The sequence below is a fragment of the Mustela putorius genome, unplaced genomic scaffold (assembly GCF_011764305.1).
Source record: "Mustela putorius furo isolate JIRA1106 unplaced genomic scaffold, ASM1176430v1.1 tig00537248_pilon_pilon_pilon, whole genome shotgun sequence".
In the NCBI taxonomy this organism is placed as follows: Eukaryota; Metazoa; Chordata; class Mammalia; order Carnivora; family Mustelidae; genus Mustela; species Mustela putorius.
Window position 1 is genome coordinate 11,788,088 of NW_025422387.1, and position 17,236 is coordinate 11,805,323.

The window sequence follows — 17,236 nt, forward strand, 5'->3', positions numbered from 1 at the left end:
GCTGGACCGGGTTCCCTGCCGCCTGGGGTCTCCCATGCCAACGGCTGTGTCTCTTATGTATGTGCCCCCGTGGCAGGCTCGTGCAAAGGGGAAGATGCCGATTTTAAATCTGGCTGCTTCTCTTCTTAGCCTTTCCTCCGGGAAGGCTCCTGCCACAGGAGTCACCCCAAGTCTGGCCCCAAGTTCTTTCACGATGTCTCCCGAAGAAAGGAAGCCACAGTCTCTCTGAGCTGCCTTTGCATCTCTGCCCGCTACTATCTGGAGCCTGCTATTCAAGGTTTCTCGTTTTCTTCTCTTAATTGGTCTTGCAGCCTGGCGGGGAGACCAGCGAGCAAGCGACAATGACATGAGCCTCGCAGGGAGGTGAGTGGTGGCAAGACCCCCATCTGAGCCAACTGGAGGTGGGCAGGAACCCCAAGCCTGCTTAGAGGCTGTGTAACAAGAAAAAGCTGAGCAGAAGGAAGATTATCAGACAGCGCCTCCTGGCGGCCATCAGGAATCATCGGCACAAAGTGGCCCAGGGTGGCATGGTGCGTCCAGGGCAATAAACAGAGGGAAGAAAAAGTATCCAGGGGTTTGCAGCCCACCGGCATCTGGACGCTAACTGCTAGGGTTTATAAAGCAAAACTCCAGCCCTGCCTCTCAACCCCTCCACCCTCCATGACCATGAAGGCGGAAGGCGTCTAGAAGGGAGAGCTTGAAAAACAATGTCAGCCTCAGTCACTGAGGGCGTCCTCGTATCCGATTACCAAGCCTGTCCGCCTCCTTTCTCCTCCACAAAGTACCAGACAGCGAAGGGAAAAAACAAAAGCGCTAAAGAAAGAAAGTGATCAGATGATAGAACTAAACTGAGCTCTGTGCCCAAGGACGGGGCTGACGCGGAGGCTGGAGGTGGCAACAGGTCCTCGGGTGGCTGGGGGAAGGGCGGCCATTTGGAGTTTCCTTTTTTAAGTGAGAGGTGAAGTCAGGAGGGAGATGGGGAGCCTGAGGCAGCCCCATGCTCAGAACCCCACTGGGGTAGTGGGTCGCTTCGCAAAATACTAGTTGCACGGCAACTCCAGAGATAAGGGGCTGTGGTCCCCGCCCCCCCCCACCCCCCAGAGAACCCATAGTCTGGCGGAGACAGACCAGAAAGGTCAGCACACAGGACACTGCGAGATGAAAGTGAATCCTCTGGATGAGACCGGCATGGGTTTGAGGCCAGGCAGGCTCCATCATGTCCTAGCTGTGTGACCCTGGGCAAGTTACTTAACCTCTCTAGACGGGCTCTTTATTCCTTCCCTTAAGCACACAGTATTGTAAGGAATCAAAAATCAGCAGCTCCCTGTACACGCCGTACCACTGTGCAAATAGTAATTCACTCTTAGGACTGAGATCACCAGGGACAGCACCCTCTTGTCCCCGGACCTCTCTGCTTACTTATTCCCTCTTCCCTCTTTACATCAGCCTGAGATCTCATCTGGTTTTGACCACGCATGCCTTTGTTTGAGGAGACACTCATCTCTCGCCTGCTCTTTTGCAGCAAGGATGACCAAACTCTTTCTGTAAAAAGTCAGAGAGTGAATATTTTAGGCTTTCTCGGCCATACCCTGCCATATTGCTCAGCGCCGCTTCTGTAGGATGAAAACAGCCATGGACAATGCATAAACGAATGGACACGGCAGTGTTCCAATAAAGCTTTATTTACAGAAGCAGACAGAGGGCAGAATTTGGCCGTGGGCTGTTGGCGCACCTCCGTCTTAGAGAGAACGCTCTCTTATTATCTGCTCATCTCTCTACCCCGTGAGCCTGTCACTGACATAGAGACAGAAACTGTCTTCTGCTCACTTCTCTCTCCTAGGGCAAATCTAAAAATGCTTCCACCTTCCACTCCAAGGGCACAGTTCCCATGATTAAATTATGACAGTTCATTTGTTTGTTAATTCATTCGATGACACTTTTGCCACCGTGATGAGTACGTCACAGAAAACTAAAGAAGCCGTGTGGCTGTGTGGCCGGTGTGGCCGGTGGAGCTCAGGTCCTGGCCGCTGCTGGCGGGTGGCCATGTGACCTGGGGTCACTTAGATCCCCCTGCCTTGTGACTTTTTTCTATCATCTGAAAATTGATAGGGACTAAGAGTCCCTATCCCCTGGGGAAGTTCCATTTTTATTTATTTATTTATTTGTTTGTTTGTTTGTTTGTTTGTTTGTTTTAGAGAGACAGAGCGTGCACATGTGTGCAGGCAGGGAGAGAGGCAGAGGGAGAGGAAGAGAATCCCAAGCAGACCCCCTGCTAAGCATGGGACCTGACGCCGGGCTCAATCTCATGACCTTGGGATCACAACCCCGAGATCACCACCTGATCCAAAACCAAGAGTAGGATGCCCAACCGACTGAGCCACCCATGTGCCCCTGTCTGGGGGAAGTTCTGAAGCGTAAGTGAAGTTTTCCTTAAAATTAGGATAATACCTGATACACAGTATGCTTTTAATATGTTATTATTTTTGTTGTTACTAAGAGATGGTGCCTGTGATGTTAGCAATCTATCAGCTGATCTGGGAGGTTTCTATATCAAAACAACTGCGAGATAACTGCCAAGATGAGATCGGGGCAATCAAGGCAGGCTTCCTGGCAGTGGTGGCATTTAAGCTGTGTCTTGCTCAAAGCATCATTAGGAGTTGCTAAGACATGGGAAGGTTTACTTCAAGACAGGCAGGCAGGAGGTTTTCTCTTTTGAACAGATGCAAGGAACAGGATGCCTGGGTGGCTCAGTCAGTTAAATGTCTGCCTTTGGCCTAGGTCACGATCCCAGAATCCTGGGATCAAGTGCCTCTTTAGGCTTCCTGCTCAGTGCAGAGTCTGTTTCTCTGCCCCTCCCCAGCTCATTCTCTCTCTTCTCTCTCTCTCTCTCTCTCACTCATTCTCTCTCTCTCTCAAATAAATAAATAAAATCTTTAAAAGAAGAAGAAGAAGAAGAAGTGGGGTTTAATAAGTAGATGAAATCATCAAAGTCTGTAGGGTCCGAACATTGAGCGCCACCAGGCACCAGCAGCCGAGAGGAATGTATGGCAAGAGAGACAGATTCGAGTAGTTTCTTCCCTTCGATTTTGTTTTTCTTTGAAGTTATACAACTACTTGTATCTTGCCCAGAAAGACAGAAAATGCAGACAAGCATAAGAGAAATAATAATCACCCCCATCTAAGACAACTATGCTGAGTATCCAAGTGTATCTCCTTCTAGAATTGTCTTCTATGTATCCGTTTTTAAAACACTAGGTAACTTGAAGGGGCACCTGGGTGGTTCAGTGGGTTAAGCCTCTGCCTTGGGCTCAGGTCATGATCTCAGGGTCCTGGGATCGAGCCCCGCATTGGGCTCTCTGCTCAGCGGGGAGCCTGCTTCGCCCCCTCCCTCTGTCTGCCTCTCTGCCTACTTGTGATCTCTCTCTCTCTCTCTCTCTCTGTCAAACAAATAAATAAATAATCTTTTTTAAAAAATTAAAAATAAATAAAAACTAGGTAACCTGAAAATTTGGTCAAAACTGTGCCATTTGGGGGGCATCTGTAGGGCTCAGTCGGTTAAGCATTCAACCCTTGGTTTCAACTCAGGTTGTGATCTCAGGGTCCTGGGACCCCGCGGTGTCAGCCTCTCTTTCAGCGGGACGCCTGCATGAGAGTTCTCTCCCTCCCTCCGCCCCTTCCCCGCCTCGCTCTTTCGCACTGTCTCTCTCCCAAATTAAATACATAGACTCTTAAAAAAACAAGACAAAACAAAAACAAACAAAAACCCAGTGCCTTTTCTTCCCCCTTTCCTAGACAGTAGCTGGAGCGCTTGTCATACAAGACTCTGTCGGTATTCTGGAAAATAATTGAACAACACAAAAGGCCACCTGAGTGCAAAACCTAACCGTAATGAACTGGAACTATCTCCTTGTTTCCAGTAATGCTGTGTCAGAGTACTGAGGCATTTGCGGGTCGTGGGGGGGTGGGGGGTCAGGCGGAGCGGGTGCGGGGGGGCAAATTTGGTTCCAAATAATACCACCACCTGAGAACACTCCTCTCCACTCCCCCTACCCTCCCTACATTAACTGCACTTTTCACATATAATCACTTAGCCAAGGATCAGAAACCCACTCTCTCCCGGGACCAGTGCTAAGAATAGGGCAGAAAGCCTTGCTGGGAGAAGGGGGGCCCTCCCAGGGCTGCGAGGCTCCAGGGACTTCTGACCCTCCACACCCACCTCAGGGCAATGTCCCAGCTCTGCAGCTCTGGGATTTGACCTGGAGGGGCTATGTGGCCCCCCATCAGCATTCCCAAATACCCCACAGTAGAAGGGGCTCGGCGCCGAGCGGCAGGAACAGGTGCTGCTGTTCCAACTCCGGCTCTGCGGCAAGTCGGAGTGGCCTTCTGCTGGCCTCAGTTTTCCCACCTGTGAAATGGGTGTTCACCCCGGTCGGCCCACCACCCACACGTCCGTGAGGATCGAACGGGATCATCTGCAGCCCGGTGGCTTCTTACAACTGAACGTGCTCTGTGAATGTGCAATGCGCTTGTCATTTAGTATTGACATACATGCTCTAAAAAAATGTCTTTTTCTCTTGTTTCTGGTTTCAGCTGCTCCACCCCTGTGAGCCCCACAGAGGGCTGAGCACTCCAGCTGAGAGAATGGAAATATATGGACGCCCCCTGCCAAGGTTAAGGAGAAAGCCGTCCCCACCCACAGCCGGGCTTCCAGCCCTGGCTCTGACACACTCCTGGGTGACCCTGGCCAAGGAGGCTGCCTCTCTGGGCTTCAGTTTTCTTACCAGTAAATAGAAAAAATAAGCATTTAAACCTCATGAGGTTGTTGAAAGCGTTAAATGAGCCAGGGCGGCTGGTCAATTAACCAGCACATCATTGCTCTCAGTAAGAACCCAAACGGTATCTGCTCTTACTATGATCATGGGCCACCATCAATCACTTAATCGCTCAGCGACTACTTTCTACTCGACAGTTCTGAGCCAGGCTCTGGAACTGTGCTGTCACAGTAGTTCTCAAAGTGGTGTCCCTAGACCCGTGGCAGCAGCAGAAACGGGAACTTCTTAAAAATACAGGTGCCTGGGGTGCCTGGGTGGCTCAGATGGTTAAGTGTCTGCCTTCAGCTCAGGTCATGATCCCAGGGTTCTGGGATCAAGTCCCACATAGGGCTCCCTGCTCATCGGGAAGCCTGCTTCTCCCTCTCCCTCTCCTGAGGCTTGTGTTCCCTCTCTTGCGGTCTCTCTCTCTGTGTCATATAAATAAATAAAACCTTTAAAAAAAATATATGGGTGCCTGGGTGCGTCCCCAGACCAGCTGAAACAGAAAGTCCGAGAGCCCTACTGGGGATTCTGGTGGACATTCAGCTTTGAGATCCACTGTTCTGGCAAGGAGTAGAGAAACAAACCAATAAATAAACAAATAGGAACCATGAAGGAAATAAACAGCATAATGGGATTATGAGTGTCTGAGGTGGACGTGGGATGCTCCGGGAAGGCGGCATTTCAACAGAGACCAAAATGACAAGGAACCAGCCACCGACAACATTCCAGGCAAAAAGGAATGTGCAAAGGCCCTGAGGGCAGGCTTTTCAAGAAAAGCAATTAGGTCAGGGTAGCTGGTGTGATAAGCTAATGAAGACATCTGAAGATGGACCAACCGGGAGCCTGGGGGAAGGAGCTGGGGTCTGATTCTCAAATGGAACCATCAGTTTGGGTCCGATTTCTGCTCATCCGGTTTAGTGGACACAGAACCCACGATAATCAAACAGTGCAGCCCCTGCCGACTACACAGTTCAAGTTCAGTCTCAGTTCTGTGACCAATTCTTCTGCTCTGTTACCTCCCAGGTGCAGGGAATTCAGACAGGGAGGACCATGGCTCAGATCAGAGAGGCCAGCCGGGAGCCAGGTTCCCTTTGTTCTCACTGGGGGATTCCTACAAAAGCCAGAGCTGACCGCATGAAGTGGCACGGGGGTTTAAGAGAGGGGCCAAAGGTGGCCAGCAAGAAAAGAAAAGTAGCAGCTATATCGGGAAGAGCAGATGAAGCCCTGGACCAGTTTCTCAGCAGGGTTTCTGCTTCCCCGGCTATAAGGCAAAGGCCAGGGGCAGGATGGGTGGGGGGCTGACTTAAAAAAATAATAATAAAGATAATCAGAGCCAGCCATGTCCTAGGCATGCAATCTGTCAGACATCAGGCTAAGCGTTTATTGATTAACTCATTTCTTTTCTGGCAACAGCGCCGAAGGAAGATACTACCATTTTAGCTCCAGCTAAACAGGGAGAGTTGAGGCCAAGCCCAAGGGAGGCAGGACAAAGGCATGAAGAAGGAAGAAGGGAGATTGACCAAAGGACGGAAACTTGCCCCAGACCAGCTCCGTTCACCCTTAAGAGTCGAATGAAATCAAATCAAGACAATTCCCTTCTTAAAACCCCTCCGACAGCCTCCTACTCTGCTTCAAAGAAACCCGAGCTTCTTGCCATGGTCCTGAGGCCCCCCGAGAAGCTGGTCCTGTCTGGCTGCGCTCCCCTGACCTGCCATCCTGCTGCCCCCGCTCCCTGATCTATACTAGTGTGTTGTCAGCCTGGCGAGGTTCGGGCACCTGTGTTTCCAAAATCCTGTCTCTGTAGAGTCCCAGGTTAGAGCTGTCCAACGTACAAAATTTGGGACATGCAGGAAGCAGCAGCTATGCGGCTCTGAGACGTGGGTTAGGGACAACAGGGGACGGATGCAGAGGTGCCGGTCTGGCTTCTCCATCGTCATTCCCACTCTGGGGCCAACTTCCCATCCTGCCGGTGGGCCTTGGTGACCACACGGACCTCAAATCCAACACCAGACTGGTCCCTGCAAACCCACAGAAGCAACAGCTCCAAAGAAACAACCACCTTCCATGAGCGTCTCCTCTAGTCCCTCTTCTTGGTTTCCCTGCAACAGATGGACATGCTGGCTTCCAGAGGATTCCAACAACCCAGGCTGGCTTACCCACATCAGGGCAGGTTAGAGACCTTTCTCCGAGTCCTCAGTCTCCCCTTATGAACTTCTGCTTCCCCAGTTCTTCCTTCAGTTGTATAAGGTCTGTACACCTAGGATAAATTCATTTTCCCCTTATACTCACAGCGGTTCTCCCCTCCAACTGACCCTCACTGATACAGTTCCCAAGCAGAAGGAACACTGTACCTGTTCCAGAACTAGCTTCTGAGATACCTGACAGCTTCCGCTTTCTCCCTCTTACAACGCTTATTCTTGCTATAAGAAACCCAAGCCACACGGAAAGGCAGTATGTGGGTGCCCCCGCAGACAGCCTGAACTGAGCTCCCCCTCAACAGCCAGTGCCAACCGCCGTCCGTGTACGTGCGCCATCTTGAATGTTCCAGCCCAGTCAAGCCATAATGCGTGGTACCAAGGATCGACCCTGCTGAGCCCAGGCAACACTGACAATCACGAGAAAAAACAAAGCAGTGGTTGTTTTGGAGTCAGCTGTCACCCAGCAAAGAATCACCAGAGCACGCGCCATGGTTCAGCTCTGAGAGCCTTCTTTCGGCTTCTTCAGAAAGCTCTGGAGACTGGCATGACCCACTTGCTCTCCTCAGAAGGCGCTCTCCCCGCTCTTCTCATGGCTACGTAAACCTTCTTGTCATTCAAGGCTTAGTTTAAATGTCACCTTCTCAGAGATGCCCGCTGGGATGGTCTGACGTGGCTAAGCCGGAGTCCCCAGGTACTCCATCCAGCATTAATCTGTGGATTGCTTTACAGGTATTTTGTGGATGTGATTAAAGTCCCTAATCAGCTGACTTTAAATCAGGAGGATTACCCTCCATAATCTGGACGGGCCTGATTCAATCCTTCAAAAAGCATTAAGAGCAGAACAAAGGCAGCCGGCTCTTCCCGATGGGCGATGGGCGGGCCCACCCTCCCCAACAATAAGGCGATCCCCGCCCTAATCTCTTAATACATTTATCCTCCGGGGTCTGCTTTACTGGTAAGCTCTGAATGACACCCCCACTGCGACCATCCCATCAAAGAGAGATACCCAGTCACTCCCCTGTCACCATATTTTAATTCTCCGCATAAAGCTGATCACCATTTGTCATTTTTCTTATCATTTTTCTCAACGTAGTCTAGAGCGGCACCATCTAATAGAACCTTCTGCGGTGATGGGAATGTCCCAGGATTCTGCTTCTCCCGTAGGGTACCCACTAGCCCCATGCAACCATGGACCACTAGAAAGGAAGCTGGTAAGACGGACGAAGTGAATTTTTTATCTTATTTCATTTTCATGGGTATCACATGAATCTAGCGGCCGCTCAGACTGGGCAGCGCAGGTCTAGAATACAAGGTCCATGGGAGCTGAAAGCATGTCCAGCTCTCACTGTGTCCCCGTCCCCCATGGTGACCGAGACAGGAAGTCAGATCGTTGCTCACGGAGTGAACGAATGAGGCGTTGGTAAGGTTGCATTAAGTTTCTATCACTTGCCACGGAGAGACCCAACATGGCGCTCCGTGTGTGGAAGGGCTTCCTGAGAACCCACAGCTCGGGTCTGGAGAGTGTACCAAGATGGGAAGAGAGGACCTCAGCGCTGGAACATACCAGACCCTGCAGGCTTTGGGAGGGGCCCTGCTCTCCCTCGCCCTACCCAGTCTTCCCAAAGTTAGAAGCAGCTGGAACAATAGGGCAATCAAGACAGCTCTTACTCTTTGTTCTAGTCAAAGGAAGGCTGCCGTGAAGGCAGGGCTCTAGTGGGCTGCGCTGAATACCCCAACAAGGAAGGAGGGAGAGAGAGAGAGAGCGCGTGCGCTCGAGCGAGCCCGGGCTTCGAGGCTATTTCGGGGCCATTCTGCACCCTGTCCTTTCTCCTGGCTGCCGGTGTCCCCCGGCCAGGCAGGAGGAGCCGGAGAGCGCCTGGCCGAAGGCCCTGAGAGGCCCCCGGGGTCTGGGGCTACCTGCCTGCTCTTGGCACCCTGGCCTCCTCTCCGGCCCCCGGGAGGAGGGACAGAAGCAGAAACATGTTCTTCTTTAGCCCAGAAGGCTGGCCTACAGCCTGCAGAGCTGCGATATGGATCAAAGACGTGCTGGTTGCTACATTCTTCAAGGGCCTCCTGACTGCCTGTGCACGGCTTAATGTCAAGCTCAATGATAAGCCGGAGAAACATCCTGGGAAAGTAGTTTCGTGAGTAGAAATTCGAAGACATTTATGATCCACCTCTGGCGTGTCCCTTCCCCCTCGAGCACAAAGCACATAATCAGCTTCATACAACCAAAGGGGCCACTTTCTCTGCCCACGGGCCCTGTCCCCGTGCTCCTTAAGGAAACTTACTAAGTTGCCCCTTATGGCATCCGGAGAATTCTTTCTTGATCTTTGAGATCCACAGTGCTGCAACGTGTGCCTGTCCAAGCCTCCTCCTGCACCTCCTGGCAACTCGCTGTGAGCCACCCCTCCCCCACATGCCGCAGCCAGAGGGCTTGCTTGCAAACAGGACAGCGACCCATGCATCTTCTGCTCCACACCCCTCGATGGCAGCTCCGTGCCAAGGTCCACCGCAGAGGCCGGCCCTCCTCAGCGCTCACAGTCACACGGGTCTGTCGGTGCCTCCCACATTACACTCTATCTCCTGACATGAGGCACTTCTGCATGCTCCCCCCACCCACGCCCACCCCAGTCATTAGGAGAACTCCTCCTCCTGCTTTGGGTCTCAGCTCCCCACTGAAGCCCTGAGAAAGTCCCCAGGCCCTGGAATCTAGCACAGTGCCTGATATATACCAATGCATGATAAGTGATAAATAAATGCAGGAAGGAAGGAAAGCAAAGGAAAGATAAAAGCAAGGCCTTCCATTACCTGGGACCTGGGTTTTTTCTGGGAAAGGAGAAGATGCAAATGACTGCCCATTATTGGTCTCAAAACAGTCAAACCCCCAAGAGGAGAAGGGACCAAGAGGAAACAGAAGAGAAGGAAAGGCACAGCATCTGCACTGTGGTTTCTGAGTCTTGTCCCCCTGGGGTCTTCTTTGATAAGCAGTTGTGATCTAGGGAGGAAAGTTCCAGGAGGGAGCCTGTGGTTTTCAGGCCTGAGGCCGCCAGTCTGGGGCTGGAGGGACAGGGAGGGGTAGGGAGCAAATGGCAGGTAGACACTCTTCTGCAACAATCCATTTACCCCTAGGGCCTTGGCTCTGTACTGACCATGATGGAGAAAATGGGTGCCATGGAAAAATGCTTGGTCAGGGGGAAAGTGGGCCACCCCTAGAGAACAGTCAAGTCAAACAGAGTGGGGAGAATAGGTTCTAAAGAAGAAGTTATGTTGAGGGAGAAAGTGGCTTAGAGGGAAGGGAAATCAGAGAAACAAAGAATGAGAAGCATGATTAGGAAACTAAAGGTCATGGGCCCTTTGGAGAGAAAAAGAGAAGATGATGTCAAGAAGGTAGAGGGAAGAGAGTTGAGGTCAGAGAAAGTCTAGAGGACCCTGGTGATGGTGATGATTGTGGTGATGTTGGTGGTTATGGCAAGGTTGGTGTTGATGAGGATGATGATGGTGGTGGTGACGTTGTGTATGGTGGTGGTGGTGATGATGTTGGTATTGATGATGGTGGTGGTGATGGTGATGATATTGGTGTTGATGGTGTTGATGGTTGTGGTGGTGGTGGTGACAGTGATGGTGGTAGTGACAGTGTGGATGGTGGTGGTGATAGGTGATGATGGTGTTGATGGTGGTGGTGGTGATGATGATATTGGTGTTGATGGTGTTGGTGGTGGTGGTGGTGGTGGTGAAAATGATGGTGGTGGTTATGGTGTGGATGGTGGTGGTGATGGTGATGATGGTGGTGGTGATGTGGGTGATGATGATGTTGGTGTTGGTGGTGTTGATGGTGGTAGTGATGGTGATGATGATGTTGGTGTTGATGGTATGGATGGTGGTGATGATGGTGTGGGCGGTGGTGGTGAGGCTGATAGTGATGATGATAATGATAATGATGGCAATGGTGTGGACAGTAGTGATGGTGATGGTGTGAATGGTGCTGATAATGACAATGACAATGATAGTGGTGATGATGGTGTTGATGGTGGTGGTGAGGTGATGATGATGGTGGTGGTGATGGTGTTGATGATGGTGATGATGATGGTGGTGGTGATGGTGTTGATGATGATGGTGATGGTGATAATGATAGTGATGGTGATGGTGGTGATGATGTGGTAGTGATGGTGACAGAACTTCAGTGGCGAGGGTGGTGATGACGAGTGCAGGATGGGGGTAGGGATAGTGATAATGATGACCATGACAATAACAGTAACAGTAAGACTCATGATGTACCTAATCCAAGTCAGGCCCTGTGCTTTGCCTATACCATCTCCTGTAATCCTTCTAACAACCAATGGGTAGAAATGATCATCATCTTCATCTTACTGCTTAGGAAGCTAAGCTCAGAACTGTGAGATGTCATGTTGAAAATCACATCCCTGAGAGGTGGCAGGCCCAGGACTTGGCAGAACCAGAGTTTATCCAGATTTCATACCGTTAGCAAACAGTGAAGCCTTAAGAAGGAGAAAGCAGAAAGGAAAACTGAAGAGGATGGAGGCCTGCCCTGACCACACTATTTAGCAGGACAACCTCCCCCCATTCCCAGGGGGCACTGCCATCCCCCCGAGACTGCTCCACTTTTTTCTTCCCTCAACCACACTTATTCTAACATACTTCACAATGCACTTATTTACTATGATTATAACACATCGTCTGTCTGCCCCACCCCCGCTAGAATGGAGAGCCCTGAGGACAGGCGTCTGAGTATGCATTTTCAGAGATCAGACCGGTACCTGACATACTGCAGGCATTCGACAAATTTTGTTGAACAAACGAATTTTTTTGGTTTCAGGCCACATCTGATATAACAAGAAAAAGTTAAGATATCATGGCTTTGGGGTCCCCTGAACGTGTTGAAAGGACAATTGAGGATTCTTTGGATTCGGACTAAGGCTAATCTAACAAGCTCTGAGAACGGAAGAAGGGTTCATTTCTTCCTAACTTGGGGGCTTCTTGGACACGGGGAAACAAGGCTATCCCCAAAACCGAGGGAGAACACTAAAATTAGAGTCACACGTCTGAAATAAAGGTGCCCCAATGTTCTAAGAGGGAGACAGAGAAGCGAGCACACATTTCCTCCAGGCATAAAGCTTGCTTGTCTCCGTCTGCTTCCATGAGTTTCTCCACACAAGTTGTATTCCTTCAGTCGTTTAACAAACATGCTTTGAGTCACCAGTATGCAACAGAATTTTTTGTAAAGATTTCCTTTATTTATTTGAGAGAGAGAGAGAGATCCCAAGCAGGGGGGAGGGGCAGAGGGAGACGCAGACTCCCTGCTGCGCAGGGAGCAGGACATGGGACTGGACCCCTGGACCCTGGGATCATGACCTGAGCCGAAGGCAGATGCTTCACCGACTAAGCCACCCAGATGCTCCACACCAGAATTTAAAATATCTGACATCATCACTGTACAAGAGACCAGCCGTCCAGATGAGAGCTGGGGTTACCAGGGCAAATAAATATGGGATGGCGCTTCAGAACCAGTCTCATGGGAAAGATAGTACTGTGTTCCCTAGTTTGGGATAACATTTTTGGTTAAAGTGTAGGGCAGGAAATGATGGAATCATCCAGCTCCTAAGATAGTTAGAAGCTTCTAGGAACCAAAGATCATATTTGAGGGAAGATTTAAAAGGATGGCTCCCTGCTTCCCCCTGGTGGAGATCAGTAGCAAGTACATGAAACATCTTGAGTCTTCTCTCAACAGGGGAACCCTGAGTCAGAAGCTAGGCTTGTAACTGCACCTGCCCCACAGGAGGTCACAGTCAGATGAGAGAGGAAGGCCAGGAAACTGACAACCACTGTAAGACATGGTCAACTGGTGGCAGAGCATTCATTCATTTGTTTGTTCATTCATTCATTCAACAAAGTGCAGAGGCTTGGAGGCAGGGGTTGGGCTTGAGGATAAGCAGGGGATTCACCGGGAAAACAAAGAGAAAGGGAATTCTAGACCATGGTGCCCAGAGCAAGATGTGAAATGCATGCCTGATCCAGAAAATTCTATGTAACTAACAGACTTAGTCAACAGTTAAGGCTTGAAGGGGAAGTGGGAACGGTTGGGGCTCCAAACGGAAGCCAAATCCTGAGCTTTCTCTGCAACCCATGAGAAGGATCACATACTTTAAGCCCCTGGTGATCTGCACGGGCTACATGTGGAAAAAGGTGAATTAATTCAGAAATATTGGGGCACCTGGGTGGCTCAATCAGTGAAGCATCTGCTTTCAGCTCGGGTCATGAACCCAGGTTCCTGGGATCCGGCCCCACACTGGGCTCCCTGCTTGGGGGGAGTCTGCTTCTCCCTCTCCTTCTGCTGATTCCCCTGCTTGTGTGCTCTCTCTCTCTCTCAAGTTAAGTCTTTTTTTAAAAATTCTTTTAATCCAGGGGCACCTGGGTGGCTCAGTGGGTTAAGCCCCCGTCTTAGCTCAGGTCATGGTCCCAGGGTCCTGGGATCGGGCCCCGCATCAGGCTCTCTGCTCAGTGGGGAGCCTGCTTTCCCCTCTCTCTCTGCCTGCCTCTCTGCCTACTTGTGATCTCCGTCTATCAAATAAATAAATAAAATCTTTTAAAAAAATAAAACTTAAAAAAAATTCTTTTAATTCAGAAATGTTTACTGAGTTCCTACAGTGTATCAGATATTGATATCAGGCCTGGGAATAAAACAATGACCAGAAAGAGGTCCGATCCTTTGCAGCTTATGGTCTGGTGAGGAGACAGACACCCATTGTTTAAAGAAAAAAAAAAATCACTCCACCCAAAAGGTTAAAATTTAAATTAAAATGTGGTGAGCAAAAAAAAAAAAAAAAAAAGTGGTGAGCAGCCCCGCCGCAGACAGGAAAAGCAGAAGTAAAGTATGACTCTGGGGAAGTTTGGAGCTGAGCTGGGTGAGTAGACAAGACAGAGTTAGGTGTCCCCAGAAAAATGAAGCTGAGATGCAGCTTTCTTAACATCAGAGAAGTCATGTGAGGACCCCGGCAGGTCTGTGAGCAATGCCTGGCCGGCGCTATTCGCACAAGCACATTTTTCGCAGAACTTCCCGGGATGCATTAAAATTGCAGGAAAAAAAAGGGGGGGGGGACCTGAGCAGTTAATGGTTTTCAGGGAACAAAAGAACATAAAAAAAAAAACAACACTCCCAAGCCAGGACATAGTCTGACCACAGCAGAGACCATAAATCCTCAGTAAAGCTCCCAGTGCTTTTTCAGAAGTTAAGACTGACCTACTGCCCACGCTTGGGCAGTGTTTTGGTCATCTTTGCAGGATTTAAACCCCTTTGAGCGCAAAAACACGGGACTAAGTGCAGGCAGAGCACCGACGAGCCGACCCGGGGTGGTCTGTGACTTCAACCAGCTACGAGCTGGACTCCTGTCCCCTTAGGATAGCTTCTGCCCCAATTCTAGACTGAACTGTCCTTTGCCAAGCACCTCTGTGTATACGCACGCACTGGCAGCTTAAAAGTCCCCCGATTTTGCTGTTGGGAGGGGCTGTGCTCAGCCATCCCCCTGCCTCGTTCTTTATAAACAGTCGTACAAAGTTCTTTGCTTCCAACACCTTGGGTTGTGCGACCTAATGCATGGCACTGAGTTGAGTGTTTCCCCATTCTGACCTCAGCACCAAGAGCCGTAGGATTTTGACAAACGTGCAGGACTTGGCCACCATTGTCAAAGTCCCAGTGGCCCTAAGGCTGGAAACAGAGCAGGACCTTGTAGACAGGATCTGAGCTGCCTAGGAAGGGTCGGTAGAGGCAGGAGGATGAAGGGGAGTGGAATCTGCCACTCCAGAATACATCCCTTTGGCAGAAGGGCTATTTTAGGCTGATTATTTTGAAGAAACAGCAGACAGAGGGGAAGCTCTGGTACCCGAGTAGAAGTTGTACTTTTGTAAAAGGCATTGACATTGATAAGGGAAACCTCCATGGATAAGGATGTCTCCAACTCGGTATCAGAAACTTCTACCAGTGGAGAAGGCAGAGATTTCTGTACAACCACCTTCCCCTTGTTGATTGTGCTTTGCCTGGTCACCGCCCATAAGGGCCTCCCCCCACCCCCTGAGTGTAAAACCCTCTCTTTTGACTTTAGCTAGAGATGTGATTTAAGATGATGTCTTAGGGCTACTCTGAAGAGTGACTCAGTTTCCCCAAGGCTCTTCTACAATACAGGAGGTATGCATGTTAGCAAACCTCTGTTTTCTCTTGTTCATCTGGTGGTGGTCTCATCTAAGGACCCAGAAGGGTAGAGAGAGAAAAATTTTCCCCCACGAGGATCAAAGAGATCCCTGTCTTTCAAACCACAGCTCACAACCAGTGAGGTGTGACCTGAAAGTGATGGGTCATTACCAGCGTCGGGTAAATGATATGAAATGAAATAGAAAAGAATGCAAAATACCACATACAGTAAGAATGAGTTTGATGCCAATTCTTTCTTTCACAAGACTCATTTCAGGTGTGTATGTGCATAGAGGTGTGTGTGTACAGAGTTGTCATGTAAATCTGATTCATTTCTGTGCAACTCAACCAAAACTGAAAACCGGCAGATTAGAGGCCCTCGCAGGGTTTCACGCAGCCCAGGATGTCACCAAGGGTGAGTGCTCAGCCTCGGGAAGGTGGACAGAAACACCTGTTTGGGGCAGAGCTGGTGACTAGTTCCACTTAGAAGAACTTCACCAAACTCTGATGGGAGGCTATAAACTCGGAAAAGCAATTAAGAACCTAACCTCAGTGCTCACTCTCGAGCATTATATGGGGCGGGGGTGGAGGAGAGGCCAGAGGTAGAAATCGATACAAACTTTCTGGAAAGCTACTTGGTAACGTTCACCGGACTATCTGGGGACATTTTTGTTTGTCCTAACTAGGATTGGGAGGAGAGAGGATGATACTGACACCAGATCACTGAGCCCAGGGATGCTGCCAACATCGTTCAATGAGACGACAGCCTCTGACTCAGGGTCCCTTCTGAGGATGACTGTAGCTTTGGTAAGGATGTGCCAGCAAGAAGGACTACCAGAGGGCGTGCACAGGGATTCGGGCCAATGACCTGTTTCAAATATGTTCTCTCTTTCATTCCCTGCTGGCACACAGCAGGCAGGAAATACCTGTTGAACGTTCCATGCTGAACCCAGCAAAGGCTTTTGTGGCCAAGCAGCGGCCTCATTGCTCCAGACTGAGGTTCTACAGTGACACCTAGTGGCAGAAACCGAAACAACCATGCCGATGGACCGGATTTAGCTCGAGTTTGCATAGCGGATCCCTTCCAGCTACAAAGGCCCCAGAATTTGTGGGGGGATCATGAGGCTAGAGAGAAGAAGCAGGGAGACTCAAGAGGAGCTAATAGCGGCAAATGGGGATTTGCGCGATGAATGGGAAAGAGCAAAAAAAAGATGATGTGAAAAAGAAAAACAAAACAAAACAAGCCTCTGATGTCTAAGGTACACGCTGGTTCAGTCGCTTAAGCGACCAACTCTTGATTTCCGCAAAGGTCTTGATCTCAGGGGGGTGAGTTCAAGGCCCACACGGGGGCTTACTAAAACAAAACAAAACAAAACAATCTCCAAAAGGAGTTTTCACCCTCACAAGATAGCAAACCCAAACTTAAGATTGTTTTAGCCTCTCAGGAAACAACCCTCTCTTTTGTTTTGCTAATAACTCCCGTGCCTCACCCTCCGGTCTATAAAAACGACTTCTCTGCGTGCTGGAAGGGATTCTGGCAGATTCATAACTGATCTCCAACTCATTCAGCTGAATTTTTTTTTTAACAATTTGGATCCCAAACTGATAAAACAAGTCACAGAGGTTATTTAATTGGGGGGGCATCTCAAAATGTGCATGGATAATCATAATCATATTGTTTAAAAACAGGACTCATATACCCATCTGTCTGGAAGACTTACACCAAAACTTTTTACCAAAATGACAATGGTAGGTTCCCTAAAGGGCAGAGCCTGGGATAGTTCTTTTCTTTTTGTTTATCTATTCTCTGCTTTGTTTTACATTGAGAGTCTATTATTTATGTAAAGAAAATAAGAAGTTAGCTGGATGTGGACCCAACATGCAAAGGCACTTAAGAATGTCTAAGGTACCGGGGGAACCTGGGTGGCTCAGTGGGTTGAAGCCTCTGCCTTCGGCTCGGGTCATGATCTCAGGGTCCTGGGATTGAGTCCCACATCGGGCTCTCTGCTCCGCAGGGAGCC

General features: G+C 49.7%; 1 protein-coding gene across 5 annotated transcripts in view; it reads right to left on the minus strand.

Moving 5' to 3' along the window:
• Positions 1-17,236, minus strand: part of KSR2 (kinase suppressor of ras 2) — a 413,499-nt gene that overhangs the window by 304,217 nt on the left and 92,046 nt on the right. The gene's annotated exons all lie outside the window — the stretch shown is intronic.